Below are 24,940 nucleotides of genomic sequence, written 5' to 3'. Positions count from 1 at the left end.
ACAGAAGTCAGAAAGATCAGAGATTGAACGGCAGAGGTAGAAACAGGAAGAGGTAGAATCAAAGGCACAGATGAGAGATCATTAGCCTTGCAAAGGAGACGGCTACTGTTTTTTGGAAACTTTAGTAAAAATTGGTAACATTAAAAAAAATTTTTTTTAAAAATTGGTAACATTTCTCTACAAACAAGTACTTAAAAATACATTTAAATTTTATCCCACCAATTTACGTACAAGCAACTGATATGCTAATGGTCAATTCTTCTTATTCTTCAAATAATCCTCCTAAAAACCTCTGTAATATAATGTCTTAGACCAGTGGTAACAAACTTAAATAGAAAGAGACCATTAATTTGTAATAGTTAATATATTATTATTATTTTCCAGGCTATAGCATATAAAACATAATTCTCACAACCCTCATAAGTCTAAAATAGATAATATAAGTATTGTCCATTTTACAGATAAGAAAACAGGCTCAAAGTGGTTCCAGTAATGTGCCTTTGATCACATATCTGATAATAGTACCACTTGAACTTCAGGACTTCAGGATACCAATCTAATGCTTTATCCTCCTTACAGGATAGTGTATCTATCCTGCCTATCCCTGTATCTATCCTCTTTTTAAATAGTCTTTTTTTTTTTGGAGGCAATTGGGGTTAAATGACTTGCCCAGAGTCCCACAGCTAGTAAGTGTCTGAGGTCATATTTGAACTCAGGTCCTCCTGACTTCAGGGCTGGTGCTCTATCCACTGTGCCACCTAGCTGCCCCTTAAATAGCCTTTAGTTCAAAATATTACCAGTTTTAAGTAAACTACCTTCCTAATTCTTCTTAACCAGTCAAATTTTACTGGAAAAATAACCACAAGTTAAATACCCTCTTTTAAGTACAAGAATTTGCATGTGAACCTAGCTGTGTGGTCAGCCTAAGTAGAGAGAAGGATGGCTCAATTCAGACATGAAATGTACTTACTGGCATAAAGATAGTTCCCTCTTCTTGAAAAACTTGTGAGTTTCACACTGATTCAGCAGGAATGTGTGGGGCATGGGAATATGCTGGCAACAATGTTAGCTTTATAAGTCTAAGTCAATGAGTAAGCATTTAAGTGCCTACTATGTGCCAGGTGCTGTGCAGTGGTGTGGGGACACAAAGACAAACCTGTAACAGTCCCTGCCCACAAGGAACTTCCATTCTGTCAGGGGAACAATGTACCTATGTAAGTTAATAGAAAATATAGACAAGGTGAACATGGGGCAATTTAGGGGAGGACACTGCCAGCTAAGGGAGAGTAGGGAGAGTCTCATTCTTTGTATTTGAATTTCTAGTACTTATTACAGTACCTGGTATATAAAATGTGCTTAATATATGCTTATTAATTGATTGATCAATCAAGAAAGGTCTTGAGAGGGAGGGAACACCTGAAGGGGAGGAAATAAACATACACTGCATACTATGTGCCAGGAACTGTGGTAGGAGCTTTTTACAAATATTTCATTTGATCTTCCAAATAAGCTATTATGATCCCTATTTTACAGTTAAGGAAACTGAGACAGAGGCTAAGTGACTTACCAGAGTAACACAGCTGAGACATAGTCAAGCAAAATGAATAGGAAGTATCTGAGGCAAGATTTGAACTCAAGTCTTCCTGATTCCAGGGCCATTATTCTATCTACTACACTACCAGCTGCCTCTTGAGCTTAATTAACAAGCATTTATTGTCTTTCCCTTCCACATTCTTCCCCATCCCACTGGGGAAGGAGGGGGGGAGAAAAAGAAAGAAAGAAAACCAACCCCTCCTAACAGATATGCATAGACAAGCAAAATGAATCCCCACATTGGCTATCTAAAAATGTGTGTCTTATTCTACATGACAGTCCATCACCTCTCTGTCAGAAAAGGGGTAACATTCTTTGTCACTGATCTCTAAAATTATGGTTAATTTCTACACTGATTGGACTTCTTATTGGGGGCTAAATTTTAAAGGAAGCTACAGATTCTAGGTAGGAGAAGTAAGGAGATAAGTACAGAAAGTCAAAAGCACTCATCTGAATGTACAAATTACATTCTTAACTTACTCTTTGGTTAATACTCAGGACCTGTGATTTCATCAGAGTAGAAGTTCCCATTCTTCCAGTGTGGGAAACTCCCTCCACCATTGCCTTAGAGGGTTGGCTAGGGGCAATGAGAGGTCACATGATTTTCCCCAGTCCCACAATTGGTATATTTTAAAGGCAGAACTTGAATTCAGCTCTTCTTGACCCTAATGCCTGCCCATTCTCTACTTAGCCATGCTATATCTATGAGATTTTCTAGGTGCTCTTTGATTAGATAGAAAGTTGTTTGCCTCCTTATCCCTCTTTACCAAACTTTCCTCTTCTACTTATCCATCTGGTCATGAAATATATTTTCATTGGTTATTTCCAATATATATTCTATAACCCTAAGTGAGTGACCTCACCTCTCAGTGGTCTTGGCAACTGTGTAAGACTGTACATTGGAGAGAAAGTGCCAACCTGCATTGATAGTTTCCTCATGCCAGAGACTCCTGCAGTGGTGAAAATACAGGCCTAGTTCCTATCCCAATTGCTAATGCATGTGTTTCTCTTCTTTCTCCTTGGAGATGATACAGGTAAACATATTAAACTACTAACAGAATAGGACTGAAGTTGTTCACTGTACTGTTGGCTTGAGTTATATATTGTCTATACTGCTCTCTCCCACATGACTGCATGACCCCATATGACCCCAAAAGAGGACAAGTATAACAGTTACCCTTTAGAGGCCTTGTATGAATCAATCTTTTTATGCTATCCTGTCTTTTCCATGCATGAGGAAGAAAATCATTGTTAATTTGAGCATGTTTGACTTTATCTGCCATCCTTACTAGGACTTTGAAAGGAAACTCCATGTCATTTTGATTTGGCACTGTGTCTCCTGAGTGTTCACACTAACCCATCCAGCTGCAGGGATTGAAAGCGCATATTAGTGATTAAAGCTCCACTCCTGACCCTGTATCTTGACCCTGTGATCACAGAAGTTGCCAGTTGGTATCATATATAGGTCAGTCTCTCTTTTGCTAATTCACTTCCACAGCAGGAAATGACACCATCTCCGATTTCCATGAAAGAAATTTGGGGGCAGACAAATGCCCCCAAATAGCACAGGCTAGTTTCCCTACATTGGAGTCATCAGGTAAATCACAAAACTTTCTCTTCAAGGTTTCCTCTCCTTTATGCCTGTCTATCTCTCATATGTACTCAGATGTTTTCATGTTGTCTCACTCGTTAAACCGTCATTTGTTTGAGAGCAAGAACCATATTTTTGCCTTTCTTTTTACCCCCAGCTCTTTGTGTAGCTCCTGGCACTTAGTAAACACTAACGAAATGCTTGCTGACTAACTTGACTGACTGCAAGAACACATTAGAAAAGAGCTCATATTATTTTAAACCAAAGAAAGAGACCTACCTGCGTCCTTTTTAAAGACTTTACCATTTGATGAAGGGAAGGAAGGAAGAGAGAGAAAGAAAGAAAAATTCAAGCTATGATTTAAAATTTATGTGAAGGGGTTTTCAGCAACTAAGATTCAAGATTGTTAAGGGTTAACAGCATTTGCTGTGGGATGGGTACAAAATTACTCCATAATCCAAGCTTTCTACTCCTGCATTTGCCTGGAAATGTTTCACAAATAAATCTCCTCTTCTTAATGCCATCTGTGTAATCAGACTAGAGGGCAAGCATGTTAACAGGCTTTGTTTATCATTCAATTAATAACTAGCTTCATTTTGATAATTCTGAGGCTTATTATTTAAAGAACATTATTAAAGAACATTATTTTTTTTGTTATTGAAAAAATAACATTTCCCGCAGAGAAGGTTTGTGAAAGAGATCTAGGAGAAAAACAGAATTTTGAGGAGATTTTTTTTCTTTGGTTTTGTTTTTAAAAGTAGAAGAAACTATGCAAAAATGGGAAGTGACTCATAGAATTCTATTGGAATTGACCATGGCAGGGGCCAACTGAGGGAGGAGAGGAGAGAAAACTTTTCCATAGTTAGCCCTGCACAGCTTGCCTTTCCATTCACTCTACCAGCTTCAATATCTCTTACATTTAAGATTTTGCATCAATTTTCTAACAAGCTCCATGCTGAGAAGCAATAGTGAATATTGTTTAGGTCAGATCACACTACCTTGCTAAGGGATTCGTTCTCCTTTAGCCTAATTTGGTGAATATTTTGCAGTTGCTGACATCCCAGATACTCCCACCTTGCTTTGGGTTTCTCGATGCAGTTACATCATGTTGTCAAGGCAAACCCCCTTTCCTGTTTTCTTCCCCCCTAGTAAAGCATTCCCAGTGTTGCAAAGCTCAAATCACAATCATTCCCTATAATGGATGAGGTCACATGTTTTCCTGGGGCGCACAAAGCTATTACTTTTCTTTTATTGGATATCATGTGATTAAATGGAGAGAATTTGTGCTTGAGGGATAATGTGTATATTAAAGCATTTAAAATTAAAATAATTCCATAGGCTTTATTTCCTACCACTCTTGCACATCCAGGAAATGTAGCACTGTTTAGTACAGGCCATTAGATTTGTGAAGCTTTAATAACAAGAGTGGTATAATATATCTAATTTGTATGTAAATTGATTGCAATCACCAGTCTTCTCTTGATTTGTGAAATTAAAGAAATAACTTAATAGACATTTCATTTTTATGTCTTTAACATCACCAACAACTGACACCTGTTGTAATTTTTTCTTTCCCCCTTTAAACTGAAATTCCAAATGTTGAGGATTCTTCCAGTATGTTGTAAAAGAAATCATTTAAGATGTCACAATATTACTTCAAGGAGCTCCTATAATTCATGGGAAACATCTCATCAGTTTGGACCCCAAATGCTATCACCAATACCTGATTTTCCTTGACTGAGAAAGCATGGTAAAAAAAAACTGGTTCTGAAGTCAGAGGGCTTAGATTCAAATCCCAGCCCTGATACTTAACAAACTATGTGACCTTAGCCAAGTTATTTAAATTCTCTGTACCTTAGATGACATGGCTTCTTTGAGGTCTAGAACTATGATCCCCTGATGAAAGAGATGGAGCATCATATATCTTTTTATCATTCTTAGAAAACCTTATGAGTACTGTTCATTTCATATTCTGCATTAAAAAATCAGGCAGCAAAAGAAAGGATTATAAATATAGCTAATATAAGCAAACCTTGTCAAGATTGTTCTCATTTGTCTGGCCCTATGGCTTAACTGGAAAACTTAGTGAGTGGCTGATTGTAGCCATTTGCTTCTAAAAAAGAAACAAAGATTTTATCATTACTTTACTTGCTTGTTCATTTGATAGAAGGAATCAGAGTACAAGGACAGAATTCCTCCCAGATTAGGAGGTGTACTTGAGCATTCAAATTCCTTATTTTAAAGCCTGATTTTAGCATTTTAAATGAGGATGTGTCATCTCTGTAGTAATGTGCAGAAACCCCTGCCTCCTAAATGAACAGAGTTTGTTGTAATTTTGAGCCTCAATTTCAGGTGTTTAGGTTGGGGTAGGTAAAACTCTCCTCACATCTTATCTCTTTGTTTGAATTTGATGACTTGAAAGGTGAGCTGGTAATATTTGGCTATTCCCTGAGGTCTGGAAGAACATAAATTATGTGGTTGTTAAACCATTTCTTGGTGAATCTTAATGGCCCTCACTGTCTCTGTACTGCAGTTTTTGAATATTTTTAAAAAAAAAAAAGCTTTCCATTGTAGTTCTCTTTTCAGTATTTCAACACTTTGAAAGATCCTGATTTCATCAGTTTGGGAAATCCCTTGTCAGTGTAGGTTACATACAGTTCCCCCACACCTTAACTTTCATGAATTGCTTTGATTTAAAAAAGAAAAAAAACCCTATTAACATTTAACCTCCTGGTTGTGACCATCTCCAAACTTAGTTGGTCTGATCCTTGAATGCCAGGAACACTGAATTTAGGTCATTGGATCTACATTCAAAACCTTCTCCAATTTAAAAGGATCTGTTAAGGTTTATGCCTTTCAGAATTCAGGGTCACCTCCACACCATTACGATTCAGGGAGCGGACAATCAATGAATCACATACATAAAAAACAGTGTTTTGTTGGTGGCGCTGCTGCTGTTTGGCCAGATTTTTTTTTGTGGAGGACAGGATGATGTAGGCTATGGCATCTTTTTTCAGAAATTCAGATGCAATAAATTAGGAAGTTCAATGTCAGTAGGGCAACACGTTTAGCGTGGTACTAGAACTTACAAAGGCATGTATAAGTCATATGTGGTGACTATTATTCTGAGAATAAAGGGTGGGGAAGGAAGTGAGTCTCCTAATCCATTTTTTGATGTGATCAGCTGAAGGAGGCTTCTTCTTCCTTTTCTTTCTCAGTGGATAGAACCTAACGTTCTGCCATCTCTTCCAGGTTAGCTGCAGCCTCCATTTATTTTAGAGCAAATTGACAAGAGCTGACTCATCATTGAATGAATGAATGAATGAATGAATGAATGAATGAAAGAATGAAGCATTTACCAAGTATCTGCTATGTTCAAGGTGGATAACTAGGTGCCACAGTGAAGAGACTCCTTGACCTGAAGTCAGGAGGACTCACTTATCATCCTGAGTTCAAATCTGGCCTCAGACACTAGCTATGTGACCCTGGGCAAGTCACTTAATCCTATTTGCCTCAGTTTCCTCATCTATAAATGAGCTGGAGAAGGAAATGGCAAATTACTTTGTTATCTTTGCCAAGAAAACCTGAAATGGGGTCAGGAAGAGTCAGACACAGCTGAAATGACTGAACAACAACAACAACAAATGTTCAAGGCATTGGTGAAAGGTGCTTAATATAGGACCACAGTCATTGAGAGTGAGGGAGACGGGCTAAGGAGCAAGCCCAATACACTTCTTTGGTGTCCTTCCCCAAAAGAGTAAAAATTGTTAGAATAAGAAATGGATTTTTTTTTTTTGGTGTCAAGGGCTAAATAAAGCCTTTGCCACACTTTAGCATACAAAAGGTAGGAAGTGCTCTCAGAGCTTTGTGTTCTGAGAGAACAAAATCTAGAGATGGTCAAACTCTAAAGTCTTTTTTTTTTTTTTTGGTGAAGCAGTTGGGGTTAAGTGACTTGACCAGGGTCACACAGCTAGTAAGTGTCAAGTGTCTGAGGCCGGATTTGAACTCAGGTCCTCCTGACTCCAAGGCTGGAGCTCTATCCAACTGCCTAAAGTCTTCCAGATACAGCCAGATGGAACACCTTTTTGCTCTCTCTTCTTCCTCCCCTTCTCTTCCCTTCTCTTCCCTCTCTAATTTGGTGCTTCCTTAAAAAAAAAAAAATGAATTGGAAACACTACTGTTAAATCACTTCAAGACAACATATTAAGGGAAGTCCTTGGGTTCAAGACACTGAGCCTGGTTTTAAATACTGTTAATAAAACTTACTATTAGGGCAGCTTGGTGGTACAGTAGATAGAGCTCTGGCCCTGGAGTCAGGAGGACCTGAGTTCAAATATGGCCTCAGACACTTGAAACTTACTAGCTGTATGATCCTGGAAGAGTCACTTAACCCAGATTGCCTCACAAAACAAACAAACAAAAAAAAAGCTTTCTATCTCTACAATGCCATGACAACTGGCTGAAAAATAGGAGACGTTTTCAGTTATCTAGTGGTTTAATCTACATGACATCCAACAACTATCTTACCTTTTTTTCCCCAACTGAATTAAATGACTTAACCAATCATATTGATGTCATGTAAACATAACCTAAGCATCTGTTTAGAAAAACCAAAGTGTCATTTGACTGCCTTTTCACACATGGTAGAGAGAATAATCATTTATTAAACTTGTTAACAAAGCTATTGATGGCCAGAATGTCTACAGCATCATAAATTTCAAACTGGAAGGAATCTCAGACATCATCCCATCTAATCCTTTCTCTTGATAGATGAGGAAAATGAGGCCCCAAGAGTAAAGTGATTATTAGCCCCATGTCACACAGGTGGTAAATTGCAGAGCTAGGATTCAAACCCAAGACCTGTGACCCCAAGTTCAGCATTCTTTCTACTATGAAAGAAGGAAGAGGAGAAAAAAAAAACCTTATCAAATTTCACAGTGCTCATTGGAGTTCAGTGCTCATTGAAGCTAGAAGAGACCTTAGAGATCATTTATTCTTACCATCTCATTTTACAGATGAGGAAACTGAAGCACAGAGAGATGATTCACCTCCTCCAGAACAGCACAACTAGTTAGTGGCAGGGCTGAGACTACAGCTAGTTAAATGGTATTCAATTCAACATGCATTTATTAAGCACCTACTATGTGCTCAGCACCATGCTATGCATGAGGACTAGAAAGACATTGGTGGGGGGGTGGGGTGGGGTGGGGTGTATGATATGCATATAGATACGTAATTTTCACTCTTTCTCCTGGATCACATTTTAAAACAGCCTGAAGAGAGATAGTGATTCTATGGAGTAATGTTAATGAACAGCAGCCCACAGAGTGAAGGGAGAATAGGCCTTTCTATATACAGACAAAGCTTTAATAAAAAGGAGAAATGATGCCTCCAAAATTCCTTGTTACCCGAATGAAAGGTGAAGGATCAGGAAAAAGGAAAGAACATAAAAGATGTAGCAGTGCCACCTAGTAGGGATTGGCAGCATAGCCTTCAGTAAGTGTGGTTTTTACTGAGCAAGCCCTCTGCAACTGGCCTCAAGCTTCCCCAGAAAGGCACAATTTCTGGCTCCACGTTCTGATATTAAGGCTTCCTAAGAGGAAAACATCCATGTGAGATGAATGAGAAAACCTGTAAAGAACACATGAAAATATCCCTACAAAAATGGAGGTGGGCTAATAATGCCTATAAACAGAGAAACACCATTAGCCAATTTTGTTCTTCCTCCTTCCTACCTCCTCCCTCCTCCCTCTCTCCTCTTCCTCTTTCTTCTTTCTCTTAATTTTGGACCCTGTTAGCAGGTAGTTGATACAGTGGATAGAGGGCGGGGCCTAGAGTCAGGAAGACCTCAATTCAAATCCAGTCTCATATACTTACTAGCTGTGTGACCCTGGGAAAGTCACTTTAGCCTCTGTTTGCCTCAGTTTCCTGAAATGTAAAATGGGGATAATAATAACACCTACCTCCCGGGGTGGTTGTGAGGATCAAATGAGATAATTGTAAAGCGCTTGCTTAGCACAGTACCAAGCACACTATATAAATGTTAGCTATTATTACTGTTATATCAGTTGTGAATCATCACAATAACTAGCATTGCACTTTAAGGTTTTTGAAGTACTTCACAGTTGTCTGACTTACCCAGAGTCACACAAAGTATCTGAGTGGGGTTTTGAGCTCCTGTCTTCTTGACTTCAGGTCTAGTACTCTATCCATCTAGCTGCCCTCCATCACTTTTCCCCCGAAGGCCACCCACAATCAGAGATCACAGAATCACTACTTTTTCTCTGAAGCACACCCATTCTATGAAAGTATTCAGTGAGGCACTTTGCCTGTTAGGAAATATCTGACCAAGTACAATTTATGCCTAATTTGAAAACCTGTTAGATAATAAAGACTTCAAGGACAGGCAGCTTGTCATTGTGAAGAGAGCTTTGGCTTGAGAGTTTTGGAAGCTCCCACAGCTGACACATACTAGCCATGTTACCTGCAGCAAGTCATATAACCTCTCAGTGTCCCCAGGACATCCTATTGTAGGATCATAGATTTAAGGCAAAAAAAGATCTTAAATATTAAATCCCTCCTTTTAGAGATGAGGAAACTGAGATAGGCAGAGGTCAAATAACTTGCCCAGGGTCACATAGCCAGTAAGTATCTGTGGTAGAATTTAATTTTTGGTTTGGGTTGTTTTTTTTTAATAGCTTTTCATTTATTTGGAATTTTAGGAACATGAGTAGAATTTTCAGATAACTCAAGCTCAACCCATCAGTTTAGTTCAATAAGTATTTGTTAAAGTGGGGATAACACCAAAGATACAAAGTTATGGATCTCCTTCCTGCTCTCATGAAGTAGTGGCGATATGAAGCACATACAGGTGCATATAATGCATTTTTGTTGTTTAGTTGTGTCCAACTCTTTATGACCCCATTTGGGATTTTCTTGGCAAAGATGCTGGAGTGGTTTGCCATTTCCTTTTCTGGCTCATTTTACAGATGAGGAAACTGAAATAAACAGGGTTAAGTGACTTGTCCAGGGTCACACAGCTAGAAAGTGTCTGAGGCCACATTTGAACTCAGATCCTCCTGACTCCAGGCCTGGTATTTTATCACCTGGGTCAACTAGCTTAAAAAGATTTCATCTTTGCTCTTATGGAACTTATACTATAGTTGAAGATATGAAACATATACATGTGACTATAAAATGTATAATAATACACAATGAGTGCATTCAAAATAGGCACAAGGTGATTTTGAAGAGAAGGTTCTAACATTTGGGATTTTTAAATTTTAAATCACATCTAATTTATGGCGGAGCAGTGACTCAAATCTATGTCTTCTCTGAGGCAGAATTTGATCCCAGATCTTCCCCATCTTCGAATCTATCTAATACAAGAATTCAAGCTATAATAAGTTATTTATCTATTTTGGTGAAGTAAAATCACAGAATATCAACTAAGATGCTTTTACTGGTTTGTTGTTGTTGTTTTTTTAAGGCGATCGAGGTTAAGTTACTTTCCCAGGGTCACACAGCTAGTAAGTGTGTGAGGCTGGATTTGAACTCAGATCCTCCTTACTCTAGGGCCAGTACTCTATCCACTGGGCCCTCTGGATGCCCCCTAAGATGCCTTCAGTGACAATCAGCATGGCACAACAGATCTCAGACTGGCTTTACAATCAGAAGATCAAGATTCAAATTCTGCTTCTGATACAGACTATCCGTATAACAGGGAACAAGCCAGTTAGTCTCTAGGCCTCAGATTCCTCATCTGAAAAATCACCAAACTGGAGTATCTGAAATCCTTTTCATCTCTAGATCTGTGACCTTGTGCAAAGCACTTTTAGGTTTACAGAATGCTTTCCTCACAATAATATCTGTGAGGTAGATATTACAAGAATTATTCTCATTTAACAGATTAAAAAAACTGAGGATCTAAAAGGTTAAATTACTTGCCCAGGTTCACACAGCTAGTAAGCATCTGAGGCAAGTCTCTTTTCCCCAAGTCTAGTGCTCTATCTACTACACCAAACATCCATGACTGAAGAGAATGGATTTGCTATAGTTTACAAGAAATTTGTTCAAGTTGAGGCCTGACAGACACATGCATCTCTTTCATAAACTTTGAGATTAAAGTGGCTTCCTATCTTATTATGGAGTCCTATTCCACATGCCTTCTCTATACATTGGTGATTTTATAGCTTTATTATTGTTTGTTTTTTTTTTAATTGGTACAGAAAGGAAAGAAGGCATGCAAAAGGCGATTCTGAAAAATTCCATTCTGGAAGCTAAAGTGTTTCAAGAGAAAAGGACTTTCCTAACAGGCAGTGTCTCAATGAATACTTTCATAGGTCTAACAGAGATTCCCATGGGATGATGGCATGAGGACTGGGATTTAGAGATAGAAGAAGAGAAGCCACTTGTTGGGAGCTAGCGAGCAGACCACTGAGCTATTTGAAAGATTAGTTATAGTATTAGGTTTACACAGCCCAATTTCCTTTTTTTTTTAAAAAAGAGGCAATTAGAGTTAAGTGACTTGCCCAGGGTTACACAGCTAGTAAGTGTCTGAGGTCAGATTTGAACTCAGATCATCCTAACTTCAGGGCCTGTGCTCTATCCACTGGGCCACCTAGCTGCCCCCCAATTTCCTTTTAATTAAGTGTGATGTGGTGGAAGAGGGCTGGTCTTAAAGTCAAGATCACAACTTGTCCTTTGACACACACCAGTCCTATGACCTGGGACAAGTCATTTAACCTTTCAATGGCCCAGACATCTTTCTAAGGCTCTGTTACAGAGATTTGCTTCGATGATTGTAGTTTCTATCACCAGAATTTCACTTGCCATTTAAATCACAAGGTCTAGATCAGACTCCTCCCCGCCCCCCCAAAAAAAGAAAGGTGGTGAAAAGGAGTGAGGAAACCTGATTCTACTCTTGACTCTGAAGTTTTCTGTGTGACCTTCTGAGATTCCATTTCCTCATCTATAAAATGAGGGGGATTGGATTTCTGTCATGGTCTGCTTTGGCATTCTGATGAATGGGCCCTCTTTGCAAGGTAAATGAATCAAACAGGATTACAAAAGAAACCAATTCTATTAAAATACAATCATCCAAAATTTTAAAAAAATAATCTCACCTATATCATATTGTGCGCCATCTTGGGGAAGGAGGGGGAGAAAAATTTAAAACTCAAAAGCTTATAGAAGTGATTGTTGATAAATCAAAATAAATTAATAAAAGAAAAATAATCTCACATTCCCTAGGTTGAAAACCCCTGCTCTAAGGTTCCTTCCAACACTGAAAAATTCTACGAAATTACCCTTAAGCCTCATGATCCCACATACATAGACCCAGTAGCTGTGTTGTAACTAAAGGGCTACCTCCTAGGAAGACTTGGGTTCAAGACTTTTTATGGGCACTTTTTGCCCAGCAAAAAATGCCCAGTAACCCCTGGGCAACTCTCTAAGACTAAAAATTGCACTGAAGATGCCAATCTGCATTTGTACTGAGAAATTTTTCATCAGGACTTATACAGTACCAATAAAGTTAGGCCTGTTCTGTATCAGCCCTTTCTGAAAGTGCAATGGATTTTTTTTCTCAGAGTGATATCCAAGTTACCCACATCTCAGCTCTACTCTTTTTTTTTTAACACTTTTATTTAAAGTTTTGAGTTCCAAATTCTTTCCCTTCCTCCCTCCCTCACCTCCCCCCTTATTGAGATGGTAAGCAATCAGATATAGACTATACATGTGCAATTATGTATAACATTTCCGCATTAGTCATTTTGTACAAGAAGACTCGAATAAAAGAAAAAAATGAAAGAAAAAATAACATGTCTCAGTCTATATTCAAGCACTATGAGTTCTTTCTCTGGAGGCAGATAGTATGTTTCGTTATTAGTCCTTTGGGATTGTCTTAGATCATTGTATTGCTGAGAATAGCTAAGTCATTCACAATTCTTCATTAAACAATATTGCTGTTACTATGTACAATGTTTTCCTGGTTCTGTTCACTTCACTATGCATCAGTTCATGTAAGTCTTTCCAGGTTTTTCTGAAATCATCCTGCTTATCATTTCTTACAGCACAGTAATATTCCATTATAATCATATACCACAGTTTGTTTAGCCATTCTCCAATTAGTGGGAGTCTCTTCAATTTCCATTTCTTAGCCACCACAAAAAGAGCTACTATAAAAATTTTTGTACAAGTTGATCCTCTCCTACTTTTTTTATGTCTTTGAGATATAGACCTAGCAGTGGTCTTAGTGGATCAAAGGGTAGACACAGTTTTATAGCCCTTTGGGCATAGTTCCAAATTGTTCTTCAGAATGGTTGGATCAGTCCACAACTCCACCAACAGTGCGTTAGTGTCCCATTTTTTCCACATTCTCCAAACATGCAACATTTTCCTTTTTTGTCATATTAGCCAATCTGATAGGTGTTAGGTGGTACCTCAGAGTTGTTTGAATTTGCATTTCTCTAATAGTGATTTTGAGCATTTTTATATGACTATAGATAACTTTGACTTCTTTGTCTGAAAACTGCCTATTCATATCTTTTGACCATTTATCAATTGGGGAATGAGTTGTATTTTTATAAATTTGAAATGAAATAAATTTTTATAAATTTATAAATATCTATATATCTGAGAAATGAGCCTTTATCGGAGATACTCGTTGCAATTTCCCTCCCAGTTTTGGACTTTACTTATAATTTTGCTTGCATTGGCTTCATTTGTGCAAAAACTTTTTAATTTTATATCATCAAAATTATGTATTTCATATTTGTAAAGCTTTATATCTTCTTTGGTCCTAAATTCTCCTTATCCTTGTTCTCTTAATTTGCTTACGGTATTGCCCATTATGTGAAAATCATGTATCCATTTTGACTTTATCTTGGTATACAATTTGACATGTTGGTCTATAACTAGTTTCTGCCATAGTGTTTTCCAGTTTTCCCATTGGTTGTTGTCAAATAATGAGTTTTTGTTCCAAAAGCTTGGATTTTTGTGTTTATCATACTCTAGATAACTATGGTCATTTACTATAATGTCATTTGTACCTAATCTATTCCACTGATCCAGCACTCTATTTCTTAAGCCGTACCAGATTGTTTTGATAATTACCACTTTGTAATACATTTTGAGATCTGGTATGGCTGGACCACCTTCTTTCGTATTTTTTTTTCATTAATTCTCTTGATATCATTATATAATATGTTCTTACAATTATATATCAATAATATATTTTAATATATATATAATTATATTCAACATATAATATCATGATATAATTTGTTCTTCTAGATGAATTTTGTTATTATTTTTTCTAGCTCTATAAAATAATTTTTGATAGTTTGATTGGTATGGCACTGAATAAATAGATTAGGTAAAATTGACATTTTTATTCTATTGGCTCAGCCTACCCATGAGCAATTAATATTTTTCCAATTGTTTAGATCTGACTTTATTTGTATGAAAAGTGTTTTATAGTTGTGTTCATAGACTCCCAAGTGTTTTATATGATCTACAGTTATTTTAAATGGAATTTCTCACTTTAATTCTTCCTGCTGGACTTTGTTGGTAATATACAGAAATGCTAATTATTTGTGTGAGTTTATTTTGTATCCTGCAACTTTGTTAAAGTAGTTGATGATTTCAAGTAGTTCCTTAGTTGATTCTCTAGGATTTTCTAAGTATAACATCATATCATCTGCAAAGAGTGATTGTTTTGTTTCCTCATTGTCTATTCTAATTCCCTTAATTTCTCATTCTTCCCTATTGCTAGAGCTAACATTTCTAGCACAATCTTAAATAATAGGGGTGATAATGGGCATCCTTGCTTCACACCTGATTTCACTGGGATGGCTTCTAGCTTTTTGCCATTACTGATAATACTTCCTGATGATCTCAGGTAGATACTGCTTATCATTTTAAAGAACACTCCCATTATTCCTATGCTTTCTAGTGTTTTTAATAAGAATGAGTGCTGTATTTTGTCAAAGGATTTTTCTGTATCTATTGAGATAATCATATGACTTCTGTTGGTTTCGTTACTGATGTGGTCAATTAGGCTGATAGTTTTCCTAATATTGAACCAGTCCTGCATTTCTGGTATAAATCCCACCTGGTCATGATTTATGATCTTTGTGATACATTGCTATAACCTTTTAGCTAGTATTTTAAATTTTTGTATCAATATTCATTAGAGAAATTGGTCTATAATTTTCTTTCTGTTTTGGCTCTTCCTGGTTTAGGTATCAGTACCATATTTGTGTCATAAAAGGAATTTGGTAGGACTCCTACTTTGCCTGTTTTTCCAAATAGTTTATATAGTATTGGGATTAATTGTTCTTTACATGTTTGGTAGAATTTGTTTGTGAATCCATCTTGGGGATTTTTTCTTAGGAAATTCATTGATGGCTTGTTCAATTTCTTTTTCTAAGAATGGGTTGTTTAAATATTTTATTTCTTCTTCTGTTAATCTGGGTAATTTATATTTTGGTAGATATTTCATTTAGATTGTCAAATTTGTTGGCATATCATTGGGCAAAATAGCTCCTAATTGTTGTCTTAATTTTTTCTTCATTGGTAATGAATTCACCCCTTTCATTTTTGATACTAGTAATTTGGTTTTCTTTCTTTTTTTAAATCAAATTAACCAATGGCTTACCTACTTTATTTATGATAAACCAATGGTTATCTATTTATGTTTTTTTTTGGCATAAAAGCAGCTTCTAGTTTTATTTATTAGTTCAATGTTTTCTTACTTTCAATTTTATTAATCTCTCCTTTGATTTTCGGGATTTCCAATTTGGTGTTTAATTGGAGATTTTTAATTTGCTCTTTTTCTAGTTGTTTTTTTTTAGTTGCACACCCAATTCGTTGATCTGCTGTCTCTCTATTTTATTGATGTAAGCAATCAGAGATATAAATTTTCCCCTAAGAACTGCTTTGGCTGCATCCCATAAATTCTGGTATGTTGTCTCATTGTTGCCATCTTCTTTAATGAAATTACTGATTATTTCTATGATTTGTTCTTTGACCCACTTGTTTTTTTTAGGATTAGATTATTTATTTCCAATTAATTTTTAATCTCTTTCCATTGTCCATTATTGAATATAATTTTTATTACATTATGATCTGAAGGATGCATTTACTATTTCTGCCTTTTTTTTTATTTCTGCTTTTCCACATTTGGTTGTGAGGTGAATTTTTGTGTAGATGTGTCATGGACTGCTGAGAAAAAGATATATTCCTTTTTATTCCCACTCAATTTTCTCCAGAGAGCTATCATATCTAACTTTTCCAGAATTGTATTCATCTCCTTAACTTCTTCCCTGTTTATTTTGTGGTTAGATTTATCTAGTTCTGAGAGGGGAAAGTTGAGATCCCCCACTAATATAGTTTTATTATCTATTTCCTCCTATAATTCATTCAACTTCTTCAAAAATTTATATGCATTTGATAAATATGATACATAATATATATAAAATATGCACTTTGTACATATGTTTAGTATTGATATGACTTCAGTATCTATGGTACCTTTCAGCAAGATATAGTTTCCTTCCTTATCTCTTTTAATTAGATCGATTTTTGCTTTTGCTTTGTCTGAGATCATTATTGCTACCCCTCCTTTCTTTCCTTCAGCTGAAGCACAATAAATTCTGCTCCAGCCCCTTACCTTTACCCTGTGTGTATCCCTCTGCTTCAGGTGTGTCTCTTGTAAACAACATATTGCACGATTCTGGTTTTAAATCCATTCTGCTATCTTCTTCCATTTAATGGATGAGTTCATTCCATTAACATTTATAATTATGATAACTGTGTTTTGCTCCATGCTATTTTTCCCTTTATTCCTTCTCTCTCACTCCCCCTCACCCTTTTCCTCCTCTCACGTATTTTACTTCTATTCACTGCCTTCCACAAAATACCCTGCCTTTTATCAGTCCTCTATCCCCTTTCTATTTTTCCTATCCCTTTTTACTTACAAATAGGGTAAGATAGATTTCTATATCCAACTGAGTATGTTTGTTATTTCCTCATTGAGCCAATTTTGATGAGAGTAAGGTTTAAGCTTTGCCCTGCTTCCCCCTCCCCTGGGCAATTGGGGTTGACTGACTTGCCCAGGGTCACACAGCTAGTAAGTATCAAGTGTCTGAGGCTGGATTTGAACTCAGGTCCTCCTGATCTTCCCCTCCATGATAATAGCTCTTTGTTGCCTCTTTTAATGGGATAGTTTACCCTATTCAATCTCCACTTTCTCTTTCTTCCAGTGTAATTTTCTTTCTCATCTCTTTATTTTTTTTTTGAGGGGGGTATCATAGTATCAAAGTCACTTTATATACACACCCTCTGTCTATATATACTCCTAATTGCTCTCATAGTAACAATATTCTAAAGAGTTACACATGTTATCTTGCCATATAGAAATATAAACAGGTTAACTTTATTTAATTCCTCACGTTTCCTTTTATTTGTTTCTTTTTTGCCTTTTTATATTCCCCTTGATTCTTGTAGTTGGAGATCAAATATTTTTATTCAGCTCTGGTCTTTCAATTAGGAATGCTTGCAAGTCCTTTATTTCATTAAATATCTGTTGTTGTTTTTTTCCCTGAAAGTTTATATTCAGTATTGCTGGATAGGTGCTTCATGGTAGTAATCCTAACTCCTTTACCTTCCAGTATATCATTTTCCAAGTCTTGCAGTTCTTTAATGTGAAAGCTGTCAAATCCTGTATAATCCTGTCTATAGCACCACAGTATTTGAATTGTTTCATTTTGGCTGCTTGTAGTACTTTCTCCTTGATCTGTGAGCTCTGGAATTCGGCTCTGAGGTTCCTGGGAGTTTTCATTTCGGGATCTCTTTCAGGCAGTGATCAGTGGACTCTTTCAATTTCTAGTTTACCCTCTGGTTCTAATATATCAGGGTGGTTTTCTTTAATAATTTCTTTCTTTTTGGGGGGGGGGCAATTGGGGTTAACTGACTTGCCCAGGGTCACACAGCTAGTAAGTATGAAGTGTCTGAGGCCGGATTTGAACTCAGGTCCTCCAGACTTCAGGGCTGGTGTGCTTTCCACTGCATCACCTAGCTGCCCCTCTTTGATAATTTCTTGAAATACATTGTTCAGGCTTTTTTTTTTAATCATGATTTTTTAATCATGATTTTCAGGTAGTCCACTAATTTTTATATTATCTCTCTTTGATCTATTTTCTAGGTCACTTGTTTTTCCAATGAGAAATTTCACATTTTCTTCTGCTTTTTTTTTCCTTTTTTGATTTTATCATATATTGATGCTTCATACAGTCATTAGTTTCTACTTGCCCAATTCTGATTTTTAAGGAATTATTTTCTTCAATGAACTTTTATACTTCCTTTTCCATTTGACCATTTCTATTTTTTAGGGAATTATTTTTCATGGTAAATTTTTGTATTGACTCTATGAGTCGAATGCATTACTCTCATTTCTTTTTCCCAATCTTTTTTTCCTATTTCTATAATTTGCTTTTTAAAAATCCTTTTTAAGCTCTTCCAGGAATTCTTTTTGGGCCTGAGACCAAATTACATTTTTCTTTAAGGCTTCATATGTAGCCATTTTGACACTATTGTCCTCTTCTAAGTTTATGCCTTGATCCTGCCTATCACCATAGTAACTTTCTATAATTAAGTTCTTTTTCATTTTCGTTTTTTGCTCATTTTTTCCCTGCCCTTTTTTTTTTTGGTGATTTAGTGTTTTTATGTGAGAGTTGGGCTCTGGTCCTGTACTGTCCCAAGCTTTTTGTGCTGAGACTCAGATTCTTATGGCTGGCTTTCATTGGGCTTCAAGGCTTAGCTGTTTGCTTTCACTGGAGGGTAGGCTACCCTTCTGCCTTCTCCTGGGGGGTGGGGTCTCCCTGTTAACCTCCCCTGAGCGTAGCGTTTAGCTGCTGGCCTGCCCCAGGAATGGGGCCTTTCTGCTGGATTGCTGTTGTGACAGTCTTTCTGGTGGCTGGCCCTGGAGAAGGAATCTTGTTGCTGGTCTGCCCCATGGGTGGGGCACTGCTGCTGGGTTTCTATGGAAACAGAGCCTTTCTGCTGGCAGGCCCCAGAGGCAGGGTCTTGCTATTGGCCAGCCCCACAGCAGGGCTTCATTTCTGGTCAGCAGTGGGGTCAAGGCCTAGCTGGTGCCTTGTGCTGGGGATGGGGTTGCTGGGGTAGGGCCTTGTTGCACTGCACAGACTGCTCATTTGCCTAGGTAGCTGCTGGTTTGCAGGAGGCCGGGGCCTCGCTGTTGGATTGCTCCAGGCTTGGAGCCTTGCTGAAGGCTCACTGCTATGAGGTTGGCTGCTGCTGCTGCTCTTGGATCTCATTCCCCTCCCATCTCTGTGACACAGACCTTTCCTGCATGGCTGGTAACCTGCTTCCCTGCTCCTAGTTCAATTCTGGGGCAGTTTTCTAATTGTTTGGAGGGGAATCTGGGAGGGCTTCAGAGTGTTCCTTCCTCACTCTGCCATCTTGGCACCAGAAGTCATTAGCTCTAGTCTTTATGATCTGTGTGGCCCCTAATTCTTTCTGAGCCTCAGTTTCCTCATCCTTAAAATGAAGAGTTGGATTCAGTGACACCTAAGGTCCTATCTGATTCTGAATGTATGGCCCTATCTCTGCTCCTCTGGAAGGAAAGTTGAACCGTCACTATTTGGACCTTTACAATCAACGTGAAGTAGAGTTAAGCACTGTGATGAAGTAGAAAGAATGTGAGATTTGGGGGTTCAAATACCAGCTTTGAGTGACCTTGAACAAGTCCCTTTGGGCTTCTGTTCCCTTCCCGCTCTAAATCTGTGGACCTATAATGTTAAGTACCATAGTATCTTTAAGTAATAAATAGCACAGATGGTATGTTTGACAAAAAGCATCAGATACTCCCCCAAAGACCCTTTCTGTCCACCTAGCCTTTTTCCAGAGGGCCTGCTGTGGGGGAGGCGGGGTGGGGTTGGGGGTGTTGTGGGGATGGATGTTTATACTTATGCACAAGATTGTACTGTCAAGTGAGGTCAATAAACCTTATATTCCAGACCTGGAATTCTTTAGCTTAGCTTGGTTTCTTTATTTATATGCTCTCATTGCACCCTCTAGTGGAAAATGTCATCATAGCACACCTTTCTATTTTCTAAATTCTGATTCTTATTTATACTCCCAAAAAGGAAACAAAAGGAGACAAAAAGGAAGTTTACTTGGCAAATGTACTTCAGCAAGATGTGTACTCTTAGTCCATAGTCTGATAGGTAGCAGAAGAGCTGGACTTGTAGTAAGGAAGATCTGAGTTCAAACCCTGCTTCAGATACTTCACTAGTTGTGATACTTCACTCTTTGTGCCTCAGTTTCCTCATCTGAAATGTGTAGACAATAATAATCCTGCCTCTCAAGGTTGATGGGAGATTCAAGTGAGATAATATTTGTAAATCGCTTAGCATAGTGCCTGGCACATATTAGGTGCTGTATCCGTGCTAGCTATTATCATTCCCAGTGTTCCTGAGTACTATCCTCCCACTCACCCGGGCTCAAAACCTCCAAGGTAGAGGATCCTAGGTGTAGAGCCAGAAGGAACCCTAGAAATCAGTCAATCAATTCAGCTGACAAGCATTTATTAAGTACCTAGTATGTGACAGGTAAGAAGCAGGATGACATAGTGGGTAGAGAGCTGATCTTGGATTCCAGAAGATCTAAGTACAAGTCCTTCCACTAACACATACTGGCTATGTGGTGACTTCTTAATACTCCTGGCAACTTTCTAAAACTATGGATTACAAGGAGTTATTGATATGTATTGGTAGAGGGCATTTTCTTTCCCTGGGAGTTCCCTCCATAAACCCATGAACTGGACTGAAAGTATCCTAATCCTCTATCACAGGCAAACTTTACAACTTGGATAAATAGTTTTATCTCTTTGTGCTTTCATTTTCTTTTCCTTCAAACAAGGCATGGTTTTCTCTCTAACTTTTTTCTCTAACTTGAAGTGACGGTGATTAGGGTGAATGAAACAAGATGGCCAGTAACAAGAAGAAGGAGGGAGAGAAGAGTTACAAGTGGCAACTGAAAGAACAATTCTAGCTAGTCTCTGAAGGCTTAAGAAGGAGGAAATGAAGATACTCTGGAGCAAAATGGTTTGGAGACAGGGAAGGAACAAAGGTCAAAAAAGTCAAAAATTTGGCAAAGCCTCAGATCCTTATCTGAAGGTCCAGTACCTAAAATGTGTTGGCAATAATTGTGAACTTACAGTAAGGAGGCTAAAATAGGTTATATCTAAATAATTTTGGCCTTAGTTGATCAAATTTATCATATAATTGATGGAGTCAACCTCTGTGGACACAACAATTTTGCATAGTAGGTTGCTTTTCTGACAACCATGTATATTTTGAGCATTCCTTGATAAATTCATTTGAAGTTCAAGAAGAGTGAAGTTAAGAAGAGTTCTTAACTTCACTACTAATTCCCTATTAAAAAAAAAAAGATTAACATAGACTGTTGGTCAGTGTCTCATAACTAGTAAGTAGGAAAATTGAGTTTAGAACTCATCTTAGGCCTCCAAGTCTAATGCTATATGCTGAGAGACCATAGTCAATCTCTATACCTTAACCTTCTCCCTTTGCATACAAAAAGATGTCCCATATGAGAATTCCCTCCTTTAGCCATTCTGGATTCACTAGTGCAGTCAAATTTCAGTATAGCTTTATCTGGAGAAGCCACCAGCCAGTAATTTACTAATGATAAGAATCACATCAGTAGATCTTTTCACACCATCAGTATAAAGGCAAATAAATCTATCAATGAAAAACCCCAATTCCAAGCAACTAATCCTATAAACAGGATTTGGCAAATGCAGTACATGACTTGCCTGCAGCACATTTAAAATGCCAACCCAGAGTATTAACTGAAAAAAAAAAAAACCAAACACCCAAAACTCAGGTAATTTGTATGGCATGGTTGGGGGTATCAGTTGGAATATTTAAAGCCGAGATAAACTGGGCAATTTGAATCATCAGAGGTATGAAGAGATTCATTATATCATCTCATCAAAACAGATAAAGAGGGATAACTTCTCTTGAGACATGTTATGAATAATCCAATTAGTGAACACTACCAACTGCTTCTGTCTCTTATCTTAAGAGGAAGGTAATTGGAACTGAAGTTAGAGCTAAAAAGTTTTAATGATGACTGACTGTCCCTGCCACAGCTTCTTAGGAAGATAATGTTACCTCTAGGGCTCCTCAGTTCCTCCCTGTCATCCATGAAGTACCCTATTTTGTTGCTGTTGTTCAGTTTTTAGTGTCTTACTCTTTGTGTCTGACCATGCTGTCCACAGGGTTTTCTTGACAAAGACACAGGAATGGTTTGCTATTTCCTCCTTCAATGGCTTAAGGCAGACAGAAGTTAAATGACTTGCCCTGAGTCACATAGGTAATAAGTGTTTGAAGCTGAGTTTAAACTCAGGTCTTCCTGACTCCAGGCCCAGCACTCTATCCACTGAGCCACATAGCTGCCTCCGAGGCAAACAGACATTAAGTGACTTGCCCAAGGTCACATAGCTAGTAAGTATCTGGGCCAGATTTGAACTCTGGTCTTCCTGACTCCATACCCAGTGTTGCACTGTACCACCTAGCTGCCCCTGAAGAAACCTAATTTCAGTTCAAGTATGCAAGATGAAGATTCCTTTCTTTTCCTAGAGAAGCCTATACCATTTTAAGAAACTCAAAGGTACAACTGCCCAGCTTTCTTGGTGCTCCTATGAGTCATATGTATTGATGTAAACATCACATATTGTTTTCATTAAGCTATTGTCTGAAGCATATCTTTGTGTATATATGTATATGTGTGTATGTATGTATATGTGTATGTATATATGCATATATATATACATACATATATAGTATCTTTGTATCTCCCCTAGCATGTAGCATATTGCCTTGTACATAGTAGCAGTGCGATAAATGTTTATCAAATAAATGAATTACAGAACAAGCCTTTTATTTTCTTTTTGGTGAGGCAATCAGAGTTAAATGACTTGCCCAGGGTCACACAGCTAAGAACAAACATTTCTAATATGCCCTATGTTACAAGGAGAATTTTTCAGTTGAGTAATAAGAACCAAATTGGCTAAATAAAAATGTAAACCCCAAGTTGCTGCTGATTACATTGTCTTTTTTTTTTTTGATTACATTGTCTTTTTTTATTTAATCACATTAGCTTTACAAAGTATCATTAAATCAGATGGGCAGGAAAAATTTTATGAAAGTAAATGTAAGTTATTGCACATATATAACCTAAATCAAATTGCTTACTGTCTTAAGGAGGGAGGAAGGGAGAACATTTGGAACTCAAAATTTTATGATAAATGAATGTTAAAAATTGTCTTTACATGTAATTGGAAAAAAAATATTTAAAAGAAAAAAAACAAAGTAAATGTAAGGAAGCATCATGCTAAAACAATCCAAGTTGATTTCCCTCTTAAGAAAAATCATTTCTTTCACATATACCTATATCCTCAGATAGTTGCTTAATTTTATCATCATGGAAGCTGGAAGTAGCTTTGGGAACTCCCTTAGAGAAATATACAAGTTGTGGTACCTGTCTCCTGAAATTTTAAGGACAGAATGACTTTTACATTCCATATTATTCAGAATAACATATGCAACCCTCACTCTCACCTCAGTGTTTTCAGTTTATCTGGAATATTTTATCCTTTTAATTTTTCTTGAAAGTTGCATCACAACAAGCAACACTCTTGAAAATTAGAAGCCTGGACATAAGATTTAGAGTTGGATTTTGGCTTAATTTAATGAAAGGTTGGTGAGGCAAATAGTTTAAATTGTGATATTCTCTTTATTCCAATCTGTTAGGCCTGGGCCTGGCTTAGGCTATTAGCTCACGCTTGAAGTTGGGATGAAATGAGGTACTCATAGGTCATCGAATAGTTAACAAAAGGAGATTTAGGGGCAGCTAGGTGGCAAAGTGAATAGAGCTCTGGCCTTGGGGTCAGGAGGACTCGAGTTCAAATCCAGCCTCAGACACTTAACACTTACTAGCTGTGTGATCCTGGGCAAGTCACCTAATCCCAATCACCTCACAAAAAGCAAAAATGAACAAACAAACAAAGGAGATTTACTTAGGCCATAGGATAGAAAGGGTATTCATAATACTGTAAGTAGAAGCATTTAGCTCAGGTTGATTCAGACCCAGGCTTCATCTCCATATGGAGTCAGGAGTGGTCTAGCAGGGCAAGTTGTAGTGACTCCTAAGGTCTTAGAACAATCAGCAAGTATGACAGACCCCAATCCTTACGGGAAGGACATTTTATACCCAGTAGGCAATTGAGAAGACTAGGAAAGTGGGTCAATATGTCTATGTTGGTGAAGCTGGAGCCTTGCCCCACTTCTAGGCCAATCAAGTCTCAAGGATTTGTTGCCTTTTGGGGAATAACAAACCTAACCCATGCTGGGAAGGGAAGAAGAAGTGGGGAGTGGGGAGAGGAGGAACCCTAGTAGATAATGATCTTATCACTGAAAGCTTTCATGGAGCATTCTTTTAGGTATTTAATTAAGTAGACATAAATTCTTTGTTTACCCCTCCTATCCACTCACTGTGTTCAGATACTGTTCCACTTTCCAAATATCTCCTATAGAAACTGGGTGCAGAATCAGAAGTCCCCAAGGAAATCACAAAACCTGTAGAAATCTGTTTTTGCTGTTGTTTGTTGTTTTACGGATCAGTAGCTTTGGTTGATTAAATTCA

At 37.5% G+C, this 24,940-nt stretch overlaps 1 protein-coding gene across 1 annotated transcript in view; it reads left to right on the top strand.

The window, feature by feature from the left end:
• MARCH1 (membrane associated ring-CH-type finger 1) overlaps positions 1 to 24,940 on the top strand; it is a 134,523-nt gene that overhangs the window by 62,696 nt on the left and 46,887 nt on the right. The gene's annotated exons all lie outside the window — the stretch shown is intronic.

The sequence above is a fragment of the Vombatus ursinus genome, unplaced genomic scaffold (assembly GCF_900497805.2).
Source record: "Vombatus ursinus unplaced genomic scaffold, bare-nosed wombat genome assembly UNPS02014784.1, whole genome shotgun sequence".
Classification (NCBI taxonomy): domain Eukaryota; kingdom Metazoa; phylum Chordata; class Mammalia; order Diprotodontia; family Vombatidae; genus Vombatus; species Vombatus ursinus.
The sequence above is the reverse complement of the archived record's forward strand: the minus strand, read 5'-3'. Positions and strand labels throughout refer to the sequence as shown.